Here is a 21137-nt window from a genome sequence, read left to right on the forward strand (position 1 = left end):
AGTAGTAGTAGTAGTAGTAGTAGTAGTAGTAGTAGTAGTAGCAGCAGCAGCAGCAGCTACAACAGCATCAGTAGTAGTAGTAGTAGTAGTATATGAAAACTCAATTTATTTTGCTGGGCATGATGGAAAGGGTCAATTGTCCACAGCTAGCAGACTAACGTCACACTTGCTTTATTAATCATGCTACAAAAATCCTGCGAAGAATTGCAGTTCCAACCAATGCTGATTCTTGTAGGTGTTCTACATTCAGACTTGCACCGATTTTGTTTTTTGTTTTTTCCAGTGTTGATCCTTCAAAGTGCACCAATTACTTTTGGTGTCATGTCTACTCTCTTCATTGACCACAACTTTTGCTTAGCGGTATTTCGTCAGTCTTTACGTTCAGAGTTACAAATTCCGCCGAGGTCGGCTTTGCCTTTCATCCTTTCGGGGACGATAAATTAAGTAACTGTTGCGTCCTGTGGTTGATCTAATCGACTGGCTCCCTTTCCAAAAATTTCAGGCCTTGTGCCTAGAGTAGAAAAGAATACTTACTGGATTTCCCTCTATCTTTACGTTCTGAGTTCAAATTCCGTAGACGCAACTTCTTTGCCTGTCATCTTTGTTGAAGTCGATAAAACAGGTAGCTGCATGGCTTTGGGATTGAAATTTCAGACCTATAGTAGAAAGTTCTTTAATTATTATCGTCATTATTATTATTAACATTATTATTATTATTATTATTAGTAGTAGTAGTAGTAGTAGTAGTAGTAGTAGTAGTAGTAGTAGTAGTAGTAGTAGTAGTAGGAAGAGGAGGTGGAGAAGGGGGATAGCAGTGAACTTAGGAGCCTCCTGAATATCAACAATCATCATAAAGCGGCGATCTGGCAAAAACGTTAGTACCAGTTCTGTACTGAGTTCGATCTAATCGACTGCCCCATCCCCACCCAAAAGAAATTTCGGGACATGTGCCTAGAGTGGAGAAGAATATATCTGCCATCACGAAAATTGGCGATTTATTGCCAGGTGACCAAGAAACACGTGCGTGTTTCTACAGTGTAAAACAAATTATGTACATCTGTGTGTCTGTGTGAGTGTGTGAGTGTGTGTGTATTATGTGTGTGTATGAGAGCATGTTTCTATGTGCTGATAGATAGATAGATAGATAGATAGATAGATAGATAGATAGATAGATAGATAGATAGATAGACAGATAGATGGGCATCGTAAGCTTTTCCCACATGCCCATCTTAATGATTTCATCTACACCTATAAAGCTTTTCTAATTTTAAGTATTCTTCTGACTATAAACGACCGTTTGGCACTTTTTAAATCCCAATAGTTTACTGCACATTTTAATTATAATTAAGTACTATTGTACATGTTTTGTGTTCTAAAATACATCAATCTTCATGAGCCCGATATTAAATTGACCTTAATCTGTCGTTGAATATAAACTCTGATTCATAGATAATATCTAGATAATTTATCTGCATTTTCTAATTATTTGTTTTAGAACATACTGAAGGCATTACGATTACCCTGTTGCATCGAGATAATATGAATAATTATCGATATACTTATTGTTTCCATGGAGAGCGAGTCGTAGTCTAAGTAAGGTTTTAAACGAAAAAATTCTCGGTGGGTTTAGTAGAATTCGTTTATTTTGTGTGCACTTATTCTTGAATTTACTTTTCATTTAGTCAGGGCAAATGTCATAATTATCTGTCAAATAACGCCAAATAAATCGATCGATATTTGCCCCAAAAATAACCTGATTTAAACTTAACTTACAAATATATATTACCATTAGCATCGACGTTTCAAAAGATTGATTTGTAAATTACTAGATATCTTTATCTTTTATCGTTCATCTTCATCTTTTACTTGTTTCAGTGGTTTGACTGCGGCCATGCTGGGGCACAGCCTTCAAAGGTTTTTAATCGAACAAATAGACCCCAGGACTTCCTTTCGTTTTTTTAAATGCTGGCACTTATTCTATCTTTCTACATTTTCCCGAACAGATATGTTACGGGGACGTAAACTAACCAACACCGATCTCAAGCGGTGATGATGGTGATGGTGGACAAGTACAGATACAAAGACAGGAGCATTCACGTACAGACTGATATATAAAAGCACTACGCTCATTATTATATTAGGAGATATTCCTTCGTTTTACATGCACATACAGGTGTCAGGTTTCTGTCGAGCTACATGATATTTGAAATGTGAGAAATGGATTGACAGTCTGAGTCAATAGTTACTCATCAATAGAACTTCTATATATATTCAAAAGCTATCAATCATCTTTTGATGCGAGCAAAAGTTTAAAAATTTTCAATCTATTTTGTTAATATACTTTTGAGAAGTGAAATCCAGAGATAAACTTTCGGCACAAAATATAGAATTTATCTGAAGAACATTTTAATCATACAAAAAAACGACAGGAATTAATTTACTATTTAATTTAAACCTTCGATTAAATTAGATATATTGGCATTTTATAAAGTTGTTCCTACATAAGTCTATTACTTGGGTTATATAACAATGAAATTGTATTCATCTTTCATCATCACGAGCCTTGTAATCTTTAACAAGACATACGTTTCAGAGGTAAATTTGAGTGTGGAGGATTATTTATAGATATATATAGTCACTGGATTTAATAACTTCATAATATTGCAGCAGTTTGCCAAGAGAAGGGGGAAAATAACGTATAATTATATGTATGTCTCAATCATAACGCCATAACGCTGCTTCCAACAAGGTGCAAACATATTAGACACATACGTGCAGTGTTTAGATTAATGTAAATGTATAAACAAGTCACAGATTGGTGTGTGCGTAAAAGGAAACGATGTGTATGATTTTACACTCGTTGATAGAACCTAGGAAGATCTTGCACCTAGACAACCTAGACCTCTCATACATGCATTTAACACTAGGTAAAAAAACAAAACAACTATAACAGCTAACAACAACAGGCCTTGCCACCCACCTCCATTCTCCAGAAATATAGATACCACTCCTTTTTACAAAAACATAGATAGCACTACACCTAGACCCCCTACAAAAAGCAGTGGATGCTCTATTTTGTCGTACGCACCCCACTATTCATTTAACGTCAAGAACTTAGCTAAATCCTTCTTTATAAATACTAGACACTAAATTCCATCGTCAACATAAATGTCATTCTATCTTTAATGAACCACCCTGAAACTACCCTATTCTGCCCCACCTAACTTCGAATCTATCATAGCAGCCCCTTGCCATATAGCGCTTCATCTATCACGGTTTATTATCTAACTTTACGTCAATTCCTACAGTGATTTGCATTTAGAATACGTGGCTGGATTTCAGATATATATTGTTTGAACCTGGTATTATGGATGTATTCTATTTGTTGGGAAAATCCGCTATCGGCGAGTGCTTGATTGTAATATGGTGCTTGATTATTTAAAATTCTCTTAGAGGAAGAGAGGTCGTATATATATATATATATTTATATATATATATATATATATATATATATATATATATATATATATATATATATATATATATATATATATATGTATATATAAATATTTATTTGAATACTTATTCAGATATATATATGTATATATGTATATATATATATATATATATATATATATATAAATATATATATATATATATATATATATATATATATATATATATATATATATATATATATATATATATATATATATATATATATATATAATATATATATATATACAACTATTTTAATTTAACTATTTTAAAGTGCTTCAACTGCAAAGCTGCGGTCATGCTGGAGCACCACCATTAACTGAGCTACACCATTATTTGGAACTTCCTCTGATATGTGGCATTTGGTTAATGAGGGAGTTTGATGCTGCTGCCCTCGTCTGTGTTTCCTGCCGTGAGACCGTAACAAGAAGAAACCCAGTTTTGTTGTAAACACACTTACGTCCTCATCATGCAAGTCTCTCGGGCATTTTGGAAGCATATTAAAGAGCCGTGGGCCGTCTGACATGTGGGGAACATTTGTGGGGATCGGGGTGGATTGAATGTGTCGATTGGTTCTTGATGTAGAATGTGCAGACGTAGAGATACGCATATTGCTTCAATTGGGAGAGTAACCAAAGCGAAGGTATATCACTGCTATTGGCAATTAGTTTTCGATGTAAGCGGTACACAGTCCACATTACAACCGCTTCAGTTAATCTTGACTAATATCCCTATGTGATGGTATGAAATGAAAACTCCTGGCGAACAGTGACGAATTATTTCGTTATTTAACTTGGGACACAAATTTCACAGAGAGGCTCAATTTAAGCTTCTTTGTCACTTCACTTGGGATGTAAACAAATAAATTGATTGTTATCAGAAGGAAGATAATTCTAAGATACTAGCTGAGGCGGAACATACTCATTATGTTAACTTAATTTAGCTATATTCTTTGGATATTTTTCCATATAATGCAAGGGATATTGACCAAGTAGTAGTATTCCAGTGAATATATGTGCCTATTTGACGGGCAATCCTAATATCTTCCTGGCAAGATATATATTTCCGCTGTAATTGTTCTCTCTGATACGTTAATTCTCTTTATGAAAATGTCCTTCATATATATCGACAATTATATGCGTATATATTTATGTAAATTGATACATATAATTATGTATATGTATATATGTGTATAAACGAGCATGTGTGTGTTTTGCATGTATCCATGACTATGTGCATCAATATGTATGTATTACTGTGCACGTGTTGTGTGTGTATGTGTAAAATAAAACAGAATACTAGGAGTTGTGTTTCTTCTTCATTATGCCAGAATTAAGATAAAAGCAATTTGTACATGCATGAGTGATTTTGATATGGGGAATATATTCTGTGATTACAGATGTTTTCAATCGCAAATAAAGGAAAGCGTTTGCTTTGATCGGAATTGCCAAAGCGCTTACGTAATTGGAAAGGCATTTGTTTACCATAAATTCACAGTACATCGGATTAGGAGGGTGTTTGCATCAACTGATATATAGATCCTAGAAGGTTTTTCTAAACCCCAGTTTACAATTACAAATGAATAAACCGAAAGAAACACACATACGCCCGCAAAGTCGCACATACGCACAAATGTGGAGAAATGTGGAGAAACATAGTATGTATGAGTGTGTATATGTATGGCAGTTTATGACTTACACAGTCTGCGTCTCTACGTGAATGCGTGTAAATGTGTATAGGTGTTATATCGTATTGCTGATACACACACACACACACACACACACACACACACACACACACACACACACACACACACACACACACATATATATATATATATATACATATTTGTCTGCGTGTCTGTGTGTTTTTGTGCGTGTGTCTCTGTGTGTGTGTGTCACTTCCTTCTTAATGCCGAAGAAGATACTTTTGAAATATCCCAGTTGCATATGGGAGACATTTCACATTGAAAAATTGCTGGGGAGAATAAGTGTGTGTTTGGGGTACTATCGTCTGTATAAAATTTTAATTTCTTAGTTCAGACTTCAGGTTAGTTGCTCATGCGTAGCAGAAAAAGGGTAATCGACATATCAGATTTTAGTATACATTTCAGTTGATAGCTGGCCAATGAGGAAGCTGTCAATACACACCACGATCATGTATACTTTCGACAACTTGTATGCATTATGTAATTCGTTTTTGTCGGAATGGTTTCTGTGATTAATATTTTCAAATCGCAAGTGAGAATTTTTTGGAAGGAAATTGCAATACTCATATGCAGCTGAATATCGATTACAATTCGGGTACTGGGGACATGTTTTTGGATAATATTATGCGCCACCTCTACCCACGGTGCATATTGACTCTTTCACACCGAAGACGATATATATATATATATATATATATATATATATATATATATATATATATATATATATATATATATATATAGGCGTAGGAGTAGCTGTGTGGTAAGTAGCTTGCTTACGAATCACATGGTCCCGGATTCAGTCCCACTGCGTGACCCCTTGGGGAAGTGTCTCCTAGTCTTCTACTATAGCCTACAACATAGATGTGTAAGTAAAAAGAGAGAGAATATAGGGAAACAAAAAAAAAATGTGTGTTCTCATAATGTTGATAACAGAAAGTTGGAAATTGAGATATAGTTAGTTTTGGTTGCTTGGTATTATGGTATTATAAATGTGAACTTCTCTACGATTGCATGTTTACATAAATAGCTCTTTAATATCAATTATAAATCATTGGAAACATGCTGAGACTTATTTATTTATTAGTGAAGTACATTTCGAACATACTACTTCAGGCTGTCATTTAAGTAAACATCATTGAAAGCGAGCAAAATGAAACGATAAAAACCTGTTCTCAAATGACAATATGTGACATGAATTATTAGAGAACGAAACAGCAGCAACCAGGGAGCTAGAGAAAGAGACAGAAAATAGAATCGTATAAATGCCGTGGATATATGTCCTTATAGAGTCCTACTGGTAGATGCTTTTATAATTTGAATAGTGGCTTTAGTTCAATATACAAAGTTAATATAAAACTAGCCAGGAAGTTTCTCATAAAGGGTATATTTTTTGCTTTTTCCTTACTTCATAACATTTAGAGGTTTACATACGCACACACACATATGTATGTACGTGTGTGTATACAGACCGTAGTTAGACTCTTGGTTCGATGGTCATACGAGTGAGGAGTCTAATGTGGGCCTTGTATTAACATGCATATATATATATATATATATATATATATATATATATATATATACATATATATTAGACAAAATGAGATAACAATGCGAAAGCTGTGAGGAGATTTCAGGACATTTATAAGGGAAAAGATATAGATATAGTCTTACAGCTGTTTGTGGCATATTATGGATATCCCTTCATCATCGTCTCTGATAAAGGGATATCAATAATATCCCACGAGCAGCTGTAATACTATATCTATATCTTTTTCCTTATAAATATCCTGAAAACTCCTCACAGCCTTGGCTTTGTTATCGCATTTTGTCTGATATATATATATATATATAGATAGATGTGTATGCGTATGTATATGTGTATGTATGTATACATATTCTTTTATTTTGTTACTGATTTGAGCCTGAAGACAACCTTTTAGTGTGGTTCGCTTTCTTTCCTGTCTTGTCCATGTTCAAGTAACGTGTTAGTTGGGGGAGACATCTTTTTTGTGCCTACTACTATCCCGTCAAATTTCAGGGAGAAATTTTTTATATTTGAGTACGACAATTCAAATGGCGATTCAAATTACCAGATCACCAACATATTACACTCAACAGATAATTTTGTGTGTGTGTGTGTGTGTGTGTGTGTGTGTGTGTGTGTGTGTGTGCTGAGTTATAAATAAAAGGGAGCGAATTTCATTTGACATTTGTATTTAGAGCCCGAACACATTCACTACGTTTATCAATGAAAAATATTATCAAGCCTCCGGCGTCGTCGCCCTGACTGGGGGTGGCAGCATGTAAATATTCGTTTGAATATCGATAGCAAATCTTATGCAGAGGACATACATTTTAGAGCTCATAATGCAATGCCTGCATTGAAGTCAACTACGGTTTTTCTCCACGCTGAAGGGGACGGAAACTGAGTAAATAAATAATTCTGTGAACTATAAATCAGAATGTGAGCAATACAATTCCACAGAGATAACTGCAAAGAAGGAGAGCTATTTTAAGAGATTGGAACATAAATATTACATGAGGTTGGAAGAGAACAGTCAATATAAATTCAAAATTATCGACAAATATATAAAGATATAGAAACACCTTCCATAAGGTTTTGGAAACATATTTTCACTCACAATGTTACACTTTGTTATCTTAAACCGGCCTAATATTCGTGTTAAAAGTTTAATTAAATATATTGAATTTTGTTTCTCATTTAATAAATTATAGAGAACCCATTTTATAAATCAAATCACAAGCAACAAATACGTTGGTCATTTTTTTTTTACTGCGTAGATTCCTTACGTTAGGCTACTGTCCCAGAATGCATTTACTAAACACTGCTAGGAACTACGATGACTTAAAGTCTACGTTTAATATTCGCAGAAGATGGAGATGAGGCGTCGATGTGCACCAAAGGCATGGCAGTGAATATATATTGCCCAATATTCAAATACTCAAAGATGTTTGTGTGTATTAATAAACTAATGAGTTAAAAGTAGGATACTGTGTTACGCGCATGTATGTACAAACACACACACATACACACATATATATATATAGATAAGTATGTACATACATACATATATATATATGTATATATATATATATATATATATATATATATATATATATATATATATATATATATATATATATATATATATATATATATATGTATATATATACGTATATATATATGCATATTTATATATATGTATGTATAAATAGATATACATATATATAAATACATATAAATAGAAACACATACAGACACAGACACACACACCATCAAATACACATACTCACACATATAATAAAACGGAACTTTGCAATATTATTTTATTCAGTCTTTTTGTTTTAGATTTACACATTTACACTTTTATCACCTTCAAAATATTCCCTATTTGAAACAATGCATCGGTTTAGACGCGTTTTCCATTGTTCAAAAGAGTCCTAATTTTTTTGCGAAGTGATGCCTTGCAACGCCTCTGTCATTTTTTTTTTTCACCTCTTCCACATCTGCAAAACGTTTAAGTTTAAGAACATTTTTTTCTCTGTGGGGGAACCCAAAATATGTTGAAAGTAGTAAGATCATAAGCAAGTGTGGCACAAATATTGCAGTAACTCTTTTCATTCGCAATTCCTCGCCAAAAATTCGTAAGAATGAGAACCAGAACACAACAGTCATGTCCCCAATTTTATCAATTGTTAGGCGACGATCATCCAAGACCAACTCATTGATTTTCGTGATGTTTTCATTTTTTCGGGAGAACGATCGTTGACCTGAATGAAGTTGTTCTTCAAATGACAAGTGACCATTCATAAAGTGTGAAAACCACTCGTAAACTTATGTTTTGCTAATAACAGCGTCCTTGTAAGTTGTTTCAAGCATGAAACCTGTTTTGGCTGCCGTTTTCCCCAGCGAAAAACGGAGTTACATGAAAGCATGCTGCCCCTTCATTTCAGCCATCGCAAAAATCGATGAACAAGGGAGGAGCACTGGCAATGAGGCACCCAATGGCAATACGACATAATTAGACTTCTCTGGTCGGTAGATTGATGCCTGAGGCTTGTCTCAAGTCGCTTCTAGCTGGGAAAAGCCTGGACTACAAGGGCTAAAAATTTCTCTCTAATATCAATGTAAAACGATTATTTGTAATTGTATCTTTATTTAACTATTTTTAATATTGAAAATAAAAAAAATGAACGTCAACCTGACAAAAGTAAGCAGCTTTTCATATTTGTGTTCTCTTTTATTCAATGATCAAGCGGATACATGATGACATATGCTTCAACTGTTACATCTTGCTTTTATTTTTAAAGAACGATGTATTTAATGCAATATTGAAATGTAAATCGTTTAAGGAAATAACCATGTTTTTTGTTTATGTTTTTTCTACGTAAATGAGGCTGATATTCCAAGGAGAGTTTTCAACAACCTAGATGAAGATTTTAGCTTAGACAATGTTTCATGTCGATATATGAGGACTGAATATCTCTGTAAATACATTACAATATGCTGCAGCTATACTCGATTGAATATATATGCGTAAGTCTAGCGTTATCGTATTGCGATATGCGCTGCAAAACACCAAACCACTCATATCTTTCGCTTGTAACTCCTCTTGCTGTGTACTTTCTAACTTTATAACTACACACTATAGCTATAACGTTATAGCTACACACTCTAGCTCTGTTGTGCACAGAGTTCCTGATACGTTAAACTCAATCGTGACTTCTATAATAGAAAGGATTTCATTTATTTGATATATTAGAAACCTATCAGCATATCTATGCAAAAGATCAAGCAATATTTTCAGGTCTTTTACAAACTTATTTATTTCGTAAAATATTTGAACTAATGATGAAAGTTAAGATGAAACAATTTCGAACAGAGTAAAGTGTTTGCTTTTATTCTCTACTTATCGGTATTATGCTTTTGAACTCGGCTTTTGTCAATAGAAAAGAGTCAAAAGAAATATATTCAGCATAGTATATCATAATAATTATAATTGGAAGTCTACGAATTTCATTATTAATAAACAACTTCGAACAAAGCAGCATTGTTGTTTACGTTTTAAGTAATGCATCATTTAGATTGAACCTGTTATGGACGGCAGAAAGCCTAGATATTTTATCATTGACTTTAACTTTATATACATCATAATTTCTATCGAAAACCGATACCTATTGTGTATTAGGAAATAGGTTTTGTAGCATTCATATATGTTAGGAAATACGCGAATATTTAAGTTCGCTAAAAGAACAGCTGTGCTTCCAGTCAACTTGCAGGTAATAGCAACTAAATAATCTACAATCACACCCTACAATTTTAAAATCGATGAACATTATGCTCATGAGTCGCTCAAAAATGCACTGTTACAGATTCTAAGCAATAAAGACGTCAACATATCTTATTTGCATTTCTTTATTAATAATATATATGGGGAATCTTCATTGGTATGTTTTTCAAATATTTCAAACATTTCACGGTTATTTTTTCTCGTCTTGCTTGTTGTTAACACAATGTTTCGGATGATATACACTTCAGCCTTCATTAGGTGTTTTGGGGGAAATTTCGAACCGGGATTCTAATTCATAAGGCATTTTTCGTTGTTATTAATATTATTATTCGGGTCACTGCCAGAAATCGAACTCGGACTCTTGGGGTAAGTAGCCCGCGATCTTAACCACTACGCCATATGCTCCTGGGCAATTATGGAGTGAATTTTAGGGCTTATAAATCTAATATTTTCCTATCCTTCCTTAATACAGTGTCCTGGCATTTGTGCTGCTTCTATTAGTTTTCGTATTTTCCAGTGGTGTTCACTGTCTATTATTTAAATTCATCCCACAGGTGGAGCTGATCTCCATTTTTCCATACATGATCAGCTATAGCTGATTTATCAATATCTTCTCGTGTCACAGTTTTGTGAAGGGGCGGCAACTTTTGCCTTTGTATAACCTACCACAGTTGCATGGGAGGGAGTACACGCAGTTTTTAGTCATATACTCTTCTGCTGTTAGTTTTACTCGAAGGAGATACTTGCGAAATGTCGTATTACTTCAATACTGTCTTCATGTCTTTTGTATCATTTCGGCGAGATCTTTCACATATGGTAGACAGACTGTGGATAGTTATTGATTTCATCCTCCTTTTCTTCATAATTGGAGAGGCTAGTATGTTTTGGGGACAGTTGTTGCTTAATACATTGTTAATGAGCTAGGACGCAACAACCTTCTAAGCAGACCGAGCGCAGAAATGAGTAGCATATGGGAGCCGGTACTAAGGAAGGATAAGAAAGTATTAGATTTATAAGCCCTAAAATTCACTCCATAATTCACTCCACGGGCATTATAGCGTAGTGGTTAGGTGCACAGGCTACTCATCCCAAGATTCCGAGTTCGATTCCAGGTGGTGACCTGAATAATAATAATAATAACATCGAAAAATACCATAGAAATGAGAACTCCGTTTCGAAATTTCTCTGGAGGTTATATATCAGCCGAAACGTTGTGTTAACAACAAACAAGATGAGGATAAATATCAGTCAAATGTAAATAATGTACATAATTCCTAATCTCTAAAATATAGAACTCTGAGGTGTTTTTCTTTCTCATTCTTTTGGTATTTTCGATGTTGTTGTTGTCATTATTCTTCTTCTTATTATTATTATTATTATTCAGTAGTTTTATTTTTATAACGTGCTTTCACTTCACTACCGAGCGCAGCTCTGTGCGCCTTGGGTATGTGCTGTGGTTTGCTGTGGTGCTCTTATGGTTACTGTATTGAAAGTGTTTTGCGTAGGATGTGTGCAGTGCCCAGTAGTACAATTTTCTGTATGTTCTATATATTTGTAGGTCCTGGTGTTTTTGTTATGTATTTGTCTGAATATTTTTTTTATTATACCTAAGGCACCTACTATGATAGGAATTGTTTCTGTTTTTAGATTCCACATTCGAGTTACCTCTATTTCCAGGTCTTTGTATTTTGAAAGTTTTTCCATTTCTTTTAGAGAAACGTTGTCATCTGCTGGTATTGATACATCAATTAGAAAGCATTTTTTTCTTCATGATCTTTGACAACTATATCTGGTCTATTTGCCTTAATTTCTCTATCTGTATGTATTGGCATATCCCAGAGTATGGTTGCTTTCTCGTTCTCTGTGACCTTTTCTGGCGTGTATTTAAACCATTTTTTTTCCATTGTTATTCCATAGTGTTGGCATAGCTTCCAGTGTATATAGGTCCCAGCTCTGTCGTGTCTGTGAATATATTCCTTCTTAGCCAGGAATGGGCAGCCAGAGATAATATGATTTATTGTTTCTTGCCCATCTCCACATATTCTACAGTTACTTGTTATGTTTCTTTTCATTATATGTTTTTGGTAATTTCTGGTGGGGAGGCTTTGGTCTTGTGCAGCAATTAAAAATCCTTCAGTCTCTGCTTTGAGTCCTGAGCTTCTCAGCCATTGCTGGGATTTTTCTCTGTCTATTTATTTTGCATTTAGTTTAGCCCAGTATTTACCATGTAGGGGCTTTTCTTGCCATCGTTTTATTATTATTATTATTAGTAGTAGTAGTAGTAGTAGTATTATTATTATTATTATTCAGGTCACTACTTGGATTCGAACTCAGAATCTTTGGTTAGTAGCCCGGGCTCTTAACCACTACGCCATATGCCCGTGGGTCATCCAGGCAGTGATCTCAATAATACTAATGATAACAATGATGATAATAATAACAATAATAGTAATAATAATATGGAAAAATACCTCAGGAATGAGAACCTAGGTTCAAAATTTCCCCAAGACACCTAATGAAGGCTGGAGGGTATATCAGCCGAAACGTTATGTTAACAACAAAATGAGGACAAATATCCGTCAATAGTAAATAATGTAAATAATGTACTAATTTATGTAGTTTGATATTTCTATCGAACGAAGTAAGAGATTATAAAGATCTGGGTTCGGCTGCCTGGTAGCGTATATTTCAAAGCATATTGAGGGCGTACTTTACAAGCACATAGATACTGTTGGTCCATATAGTGTCGCAACGGAGGAGAAGAAAATTCGAAACAATTCATCTCTTGATGTACTGTATAAAGACAAGATTGTCATTGCTGCTCCAGTGACGCTATACACATAATGAAGTGGCCAAAACTAACGGTATGTTTTCATATGTTATATTGATTTATCGAATTTACACCGCCACTAGAAAACTTGTGGTTATAGGTAGTGAAATGAAACGAATATTTATTTCATGGTGCCGTGAATTCTTGATGCGCTTTGAATTCAAGAAAGAAAGTATTTCACCTCAATTACGCACTAAAGTTTAACTTGAAAATCATGGAAGCAATCATTCAATATATTCTCGGGTCTGTGTTCCTTGTCTGAAAATAACAGTATTCATTTATCCCATACCAATGTACCAAATTAATTTCTATTTCCTTACTAAGTAAATGTATGCATCACTGTGCGAATAACACGTTTCGTTTACATTTGGACTACACCATGCTATATTTATAGTAGAGTTTCAGCAAGGCAATAAAAGTGAAACAAACTATAACATTTACTTTAAATATAGTACTGAGTTAACTTTTGTTTGCTACCCATTAATTATTGCAGCATGTGTAACATTGATATTTCAGAACACTGAGCGATGAACACTCTCAGCATTGATAACAAATCGCAAACAAACCACTTTTCAGCCAGAACTTTTACTTCTTGGCAAGGCACTTTTCTTTGTGGATTATATTTCGTTAGCCGAATATGTATTCGGGATTAAAACAACGCGTCAATTTCACATCATGTAGAATAACTGCCACCATAACTTACCAATTACTACTATAAAACATGAACCAGTTTTACGCGTGGGGATATTGGATATAAACCTTACTTTAGTAAAAGAAAAGTATCGTATATTGCTACTTTTAAGCTTAGTTTCTAAGAAACATCATCCCAATTAGTTTAGATTAGCCACAGGTGTACCAAGAAGTGGAACATTTCAGGGAGACACGCTCTGCCCAGGCTTTGATATTCACCTTGTAATTTATTTATACCGATTGTTAAGCATTTCCATGGGAAGTCAACTATGAGTGAAAGGGACTCATGCCTTTAAGAGATGCAGTAGATATTTGTATGAAAAGAAATGACGTCTCAGTTAGTCTGACATAATGTTCTGTTTCCATTAAGGATTTTTATTTAATCAAATATCCACGTTTGAACACCCAGCCCTGCTGTGTGGTATTACATTCCAGCTGAATAGCCTACGAAGGGATAGGCTCAGCTAAGTTGGCTTCGCATGGCATGCTACATTGAAACGAAGGCCTTGGTGGCGCTCCAATGATCCATTACAAGTTTTTGGGAGTTAGCCCATATTCCTTGTAATCTGAAACGTGTAGTTCAAGAGGAATATTTCTTTTTAGTTTGTTTTGTTTTTGTTTTTTTTGTTTTTTATGGAAATTTCATGTTAATAAAATGAAAGTTATTTCTTCCTTTTCTTCTTCATGGAAGGCACTGGGGACTGAAGAGAAAGCATTTAATTGAAATTTTATCTGAATGGGAAATCAATTAAAATTTGGATTTGCATTTTAAGGGTTCCTTCTCAATGAATGTCGATTGAAGTCAGAATTTTAATTTCACAGTTTGAAATATTATTTTTTTCCAATCGAATATTTAATCAAAATAATGTTATACAAAACAAACTGAAGGTTATAAGCTGCCAAGCCAAAATTGATTTAAACGATATGGACATTAAATACGATGAAAGAAATCAAATATAAGACGGGAGAAAATATATAAAAGAACCATCATCTGACCGAAATCGAAAATATGACATCTGAAAGGTAAAATATATAAACGTACATTCATCTGAAATGTTGAAATGAAGATAAGTACATATTATCTAACTCATTCTCAACGTTAGCCCAACACGCACGTAACTATTCTAATTTGGCATGAATCACTGTCAAGATAATGGCAATAAAAAATTAAGTAGATGAGTATGCAAATAAATCAGTGAATAAATAAACAAACAAGTACATAAATAAATAAATAAATAAATAAATAAATAGAGATAATTCTCAGTGTAAAAGAATTAACTGAAGTAATCGGCAGCTTTGGAAAAGCCTAGCAAATAGAATACACGTGTGAGACGAAAGTATACCATATTTCTAACAAATATGTAAATAATAATAATAATAATAATAATAATAATTATCATTACTATTATTATTATTATTATTATTATTATTATATCATTATCATTATCATCATCATCATCATCATCATCATCATCATCATCATTATTATTATTATTATTATTATCATTTCCTTCGTACAGCTTCTAACACTAGAGATGTACTACGGTGTCAGCCGTTCACTACCAGTGAACTAAGGTGACACCTCTTATTTTTCGAGCACCATCCGGAGTATTGGAGTGGTTCCAAGCATTGCTGTGTTCTACAAGTGCTCCACTCTTATTAGAGCCCCTATTTGTTCCATGTACTTCTCAAGATTTTTACTCACTGTTCCCAGGGCTCCAACAATTATTGGTACTACTACCGAATTTTTCATCGACCACAACTGCTTAACCTCCCAAGCTAACCTGTCATATCTATCGACTTTTCGTTCTTCCTTAAGGCATACCTTGTTGTCTGCTGGGCATGCTATATCTATGATTCAGCATAGTTTGCTTTCTTTCTCAATTAAGACTATGTTTGGTTTCCTATTCCCTATCTCATGGTCGCACTGAATTATAGAATTCCACAGGATGCTTGTATTATCATTTTCGATGATGCCTTCGGATTTAGGATCGTGCCAATTTTTCCCTTTCAAGTCCATACTTGTTGCAATGTGTCCAATGAACAAGCCTAGCTATGTTGTCGTGGCGTCTCTTATATTTCTTCTGTTCTAGTGGCGTACATTGACTGCTAATATGTCATACAGTTTCAAAACTTTGTCCACAAATTCTACACTTATCACTTTCTGCTGTGTTGTCTATTCTGTATTTTATGTATTTCGTTCTTAGTGGCAAAGTTGACCTCGGCGGAATTTGAACTCAGAACGTAGCGGCAGACAAAATACGGCGAAGCATGTCACCCGGCGTGCTAAAGTTTCTGCCATCTCGCCGCCTTCAACTTAGTATATATTCCACACTATCACATCTCGTGACTTATAAACATTAAGCTCAGCTCAATCTTAAAAGAAATGCAACACTGTTCCTGTGGTACATATTCTGGAAAAGAAACATGAATGTGAGAGCAGAACCACTAAAATCTACTGCAAAGAAACGCCATGTTGTCCTCATGAAAGTGTAATTGTCAATGTTGCACACACGCTTAAGAATTTTCTAGAAATTGGTCTGAAACATCTAAATGTGATGACGGGAAGGAAGAGGAGGAGGAAGGTGATGATGATGACCACCACGACAAAAAATGAGGGTGATGGTAGTGATGATAGTGATGGTTGTGGTGGTAGTTTTATTGATGACAATAACAAAAAAAGAACAACAACAACAAAACAACAACAACAACATCAACAACAACGACAACAAAAACAACAACAGCAACAATAGCAGGAACGAGTAGCAGAAGAACGTAAGCGTTAACAACATTGATGTTGATCTTGAAAATAATAATTGCACAATATGACATCTAAAACACAAAACAAGTCATAAGATGTTTAAATTCCAACCACGCTCATAAGAAATAAATGAAAATAAAACTGGCAAAGCATTAGTGTCAAATTTAATATCTCTACACGTTAAGGAAATCTTTGTCAGCACGATGTAATTTAATAGAATCAGAAGTATTAACGGCACCATAAACACAAAACCCACCTGAGATTTTTATTCCAGTTGACTGTCACCCATTAAACCCGATGAATTTTTTTTTTTTCTTTGGCCATGGATTAATGCGTACAATAAAATCAAGACAGTATTTTTATTCTTCTTCAAATGGCTATGTTTTCATATTGGCAACGTATAAAAAGTCCTGAGGTTGATCCCACTCGCCGTCACCTTCAGTAAGTGTATTGTATCATATCTCGAGTTAAACTGCTTTAGAGGACTAAAAATAGATGGAGACTTTACGAGAATTCAAAGAGTACCTCATATTTCTGTACATTGTGTTAGCACAGTGTTTCGGCTGATATACCCTCCAGCCTTCATCAGGTGTCTTGGCGAAAATTTGAACCTGGGTTCTCATTCCTAAGGTATTTTTTGATGTTGCTATTATTATTATTATTATTATTATTATTATTATTATTATTATTATTATTATTTTATGTTTGACTTTTGTTTTGCATTTGTACAAGTTGGATCCAAGTCTCACCCAGAGACCTCAAGAGACAACAAGTTAGAAGTTCATGTAGGTGTTATGCCTAGGGTACCATATATTTGGATTTGTACAGTTTTGTTCAAGTGAATGTTTAAGAAACCATAAGAAAATTATGTTTGCTTTAAAATTTGAGATCACATAGACAGTATTTTACGTAGGATATGGGCAGTTCCCATGAGCACTATCTTTTGGACTTCAGCCATTTTGGGGTTTCCTGGTATCTGAGCTAGGTAGTAATCAGCCCGTTTCGCTGTCATTCCCAGGGCACCTATGACAATAGGTATTGTTTTCGTCTTCAGATTCCACATTTTGCTAATTTCTATTTCAAGATCTTTATATTTGCTCAGTTTTTGGTAGGTCTTGACAGATACGTTTATATCAATTGGGACAGTCATATCAATGAGGAGGCATGATTTTTGTCTGAAGTCTTTCAGTATGATGTCTGGCCTATTTGCGTCTATCTTTCTGTCAGTTTGAATGGTGAAGTTCCAGAGGAGTGCAATGTGATCATTTTCAAGTACTGGGGGTGGTTTGTGTTCCCACCAGTTTTTATCATGGGGCAAGTCCAGGTTTTTGCATATTACCCAGTGAATATATTGTGCAGCTCTATCATGCCTGTTGAGATACTCTGTAGGCGCAAGCAGACTGCACATGGAGACAACATGATCGATGGTCTCATTTTGTTGTTGGCATATACGACATAATGGGGAGCTGCCGTTCTTTAATATGTTGGCCTGGTAGTTCTTTGTAGGTAGGCATTGATCTTGGGCTGCTATGATAAACCCCTCTGTTTCTGATTTCAATCCAGAGGCCATTAACCATTGGTGGGTAAGGGCTTTGTCAATATCTGCATTATTCGCTCTCTTTGGGTATTTGCCATTGAGAGGTTTTCCATGCCATTTTTCAGTCATAATAGCTAAGGCAGCAATTTTAGCACGGGTTTTCAAGCGCTTAGCTTTTTCTGTAGGTGTTTCTAGTTCGTCTAATTCTTGAATTTGTTGCAATTGGAATTCACTTAGATATTCCTTTGCCTGTTTTGTTACTGAGTAAGATGCTTTCTTGCTTTCATATTTTAAGACAAGTTTTAGCATCCAGTCCTCAGAGTTTTTCATATAGGTGTCTAGGCCAATTGTGGCTACCTTCATTGATAATGCCAGCTGTAGTAGTCCTCGACCTCCCTCTTTTCTTGGCAGATAAAGACGTTCTATATCTGCCTTAGGGTGGTGCATTCTATGCATTGTCAACAGTTTTCGTATTTTTCTGTCAACATTACATATTTCAGTAATTGACCAGTTAACGATGTTGAAACTGTAAGTCACGACTGGTATGGCTAGAGCATTGATCGCTTCGATCCTGTTTCTCGCGTTCAGCTCTGTCTTCAGTATTGCTCTCACCCTGCGATAACATTCTCTTCTGATCCTTTCCCTCATCACTGAGTGCTTGATATTGTCCCCTTCAATTACCCCTAGGTATTTGTAGCTCTCCGCTGGTTCTAACTCTTTTATGACATTTTGCTGGTCAAGGTTCACATTAGATGTATTTGTCATTTTTCCTTTGATAAAGATAGCTTTTGCACATTTATCAAGGCCAAATTGCATCCTGATGTCATCACTGAATTGAATTGAATTATTATTATTATTATTATTATTATTATTATTATTATTATTATTATTATTATTATTATTATTATTATCTAACTCGGAATTGAACACTCGGAATCTTGGATTAGTAGCCTGCGCTCTTAACCACTACGACATATGCCCAAGATTCCGAGTTCGATTCCAGGCAGTGACCTTAATAACAATAATATTTCAAAGACAAAGATTAAGTATAGTTTGATTAGCGTGGGTCCTAAGAGATGCAGAGGTTTGCGGGGCATAATAGGAACCGTACTTAATGATCTGGTTGAGGTGTGGCACATGTGATGTACAACTACCTCGTTCTGGAGGAAACAGAGCGTTCTGGTCGTTATAAGTATGACAGAGAGTTTACAGTGTTGCAGAATAAATCGTACGATCATGGATTCTTTCTCGTATGTCTTCATTGGGTTTCAGCTATTTATGTATTTATAATTAATACCGCTCCAGCTCAGTAAGCTGTATCAATTTGACTTTCGTATTTCAACAGAATATACAATGGAAAATATATGGTTGTGTTTGTTTGTTTCCTTTTTATCACGACGAATATAACATTTCTCCATGTACGTCATACTGAAAAATTGAAGGGGATTTTTTATAAAAAATTGCACTTGCAGTGAATTCTCAGATACGAATTAAATGTTTCATGCCGTGAATGTCAATGAAGCTCATGCAAAATTCACATTGGCCCATTGCAAATGTTGATAGATTATTTAGAACTCATTCCACGAGAAAATAGAGACTCCAGTAAAAGAAAGAAAAGCCATGCTATAAATGAAACTGCTCACAGTGTGCTTGGGTACATTCTCGTAGCTTATCAGCATGGTTATATTCAATTTGCAATAAATGCTAACATTGTCAGACAAACGCCTACATGCTTTACTCTGCCGAAAACGATGCAAAACATTATACAAATGATTTCTTTCGGTTATCATTTGTTTTCGTTTCATAATTCAGCCGGTCGGATAATGTCAACAACAACGACCAATTTTTTTCAGCGTTGCTGAGACTACTGGTAAGAAAGCGAACATTTATCTACAGACTAACTAACTGTCAAAAATCGTGTAAAGTGTTCTAAAGATATCTAAAAGGAATCAATAATCAGACATTGGTATATACCTCTCATAAATACGGGAAATGATTGCAGTGTTTTCAGAAATAAATTAAGAACCAGGTATTAGTATATACGTGACGACAGGTGAGAATTACTACAAAAACAAAGATACAGTCAATCCAATGGACATCAACAGAGTTACTGCCTAAACAAGTTTACATGAAAGACTTGTGTTATATTAAACTATGTTCGAATTCATGTACAACTCAGTTAAAAAGTGAACATACGATTCAATATGCTTATGCTTCTGGTTTTAAGAAATTGAATTTTCGACAATGGTGTTGTAGTCTTTGTTGTGTTGCCCCAGTAGTGGAGGCGCAATGGCCCAGTGGTTAGGCAACGGACTCGCGGTCATACGATCGCGGTTTCGATTCCTAGACCGGGCGTTGTGAGTGTTTATTGAGCGAAAACACCTAAAGCTCCACGAGGCTCCGGCAGGGGATGGTGGCGAACCCTGCTGTACTCTTTCCCCCACAACTTTTTCTCACTCTTACTTCCTGTTTCTGTTGTGCCTGTAATTCAAAGGGTCAGCCTTGTCACACTGTGTCACGCTGAATATCCCCGAGAGCTACGTTAAGGGTACACATGTCTGTGGAGTGCTCAGCCACTTGCACGTTAATTCCACGAGCAGGCTGTTCCGTTGATCGGATCAACTGGAACCCGCGATGTCGTAGGCGACGGAGTGTTGCCCCAGTAACATTTGAATAATAAAATGTACTCAATGCTTATTGATCTGAAAAATATATCGTTGCTATATCTATTCCAAGATTGAGCAGAGAGATGTTGCTTTCTTCGGTCGTGCATATGTTTTGTAAATCAGGTACAAGAC

At 35.0% G+C, this 21137-nt stretch overlaps 1 long non-coding RNA gene across 1 annotated transcript in view; it reads right to left on the reverse strand.

The window, feature by feature from the left end:
- Window positions 1-538: 538 nt before the first annotated feature.
- The window catches only part of LOC106882694 (uncharacterized), a 92094-nt gene continuing 71495 nt past the window's right edge, over window positions 539-21137 (reverse strand). Inside the window, exon 3 of the long non-coding RNA XR_008264135.2 lies at window positions 539-656. This is a non-coding gene — a long non-coding RNA (uncharacterized LOC106882694). The remainder of the gene's footprint in view (window positions 657-21137) is intronic.

This window comes from Octopus bimaculoides, chromosome 5, assembly GCF_046866305.1.
Source record: "Octopus bimaculoides isolate indiv1 chromosome 5, ASM4686630v1, whole genome shotgun sequence".
Lineage (NCBI taxonomy): Eukaryota > Metazoa > Mollusca > Cephalopoda > Octopoda > Octopodidae > Octopus > Octopus bimaculoides.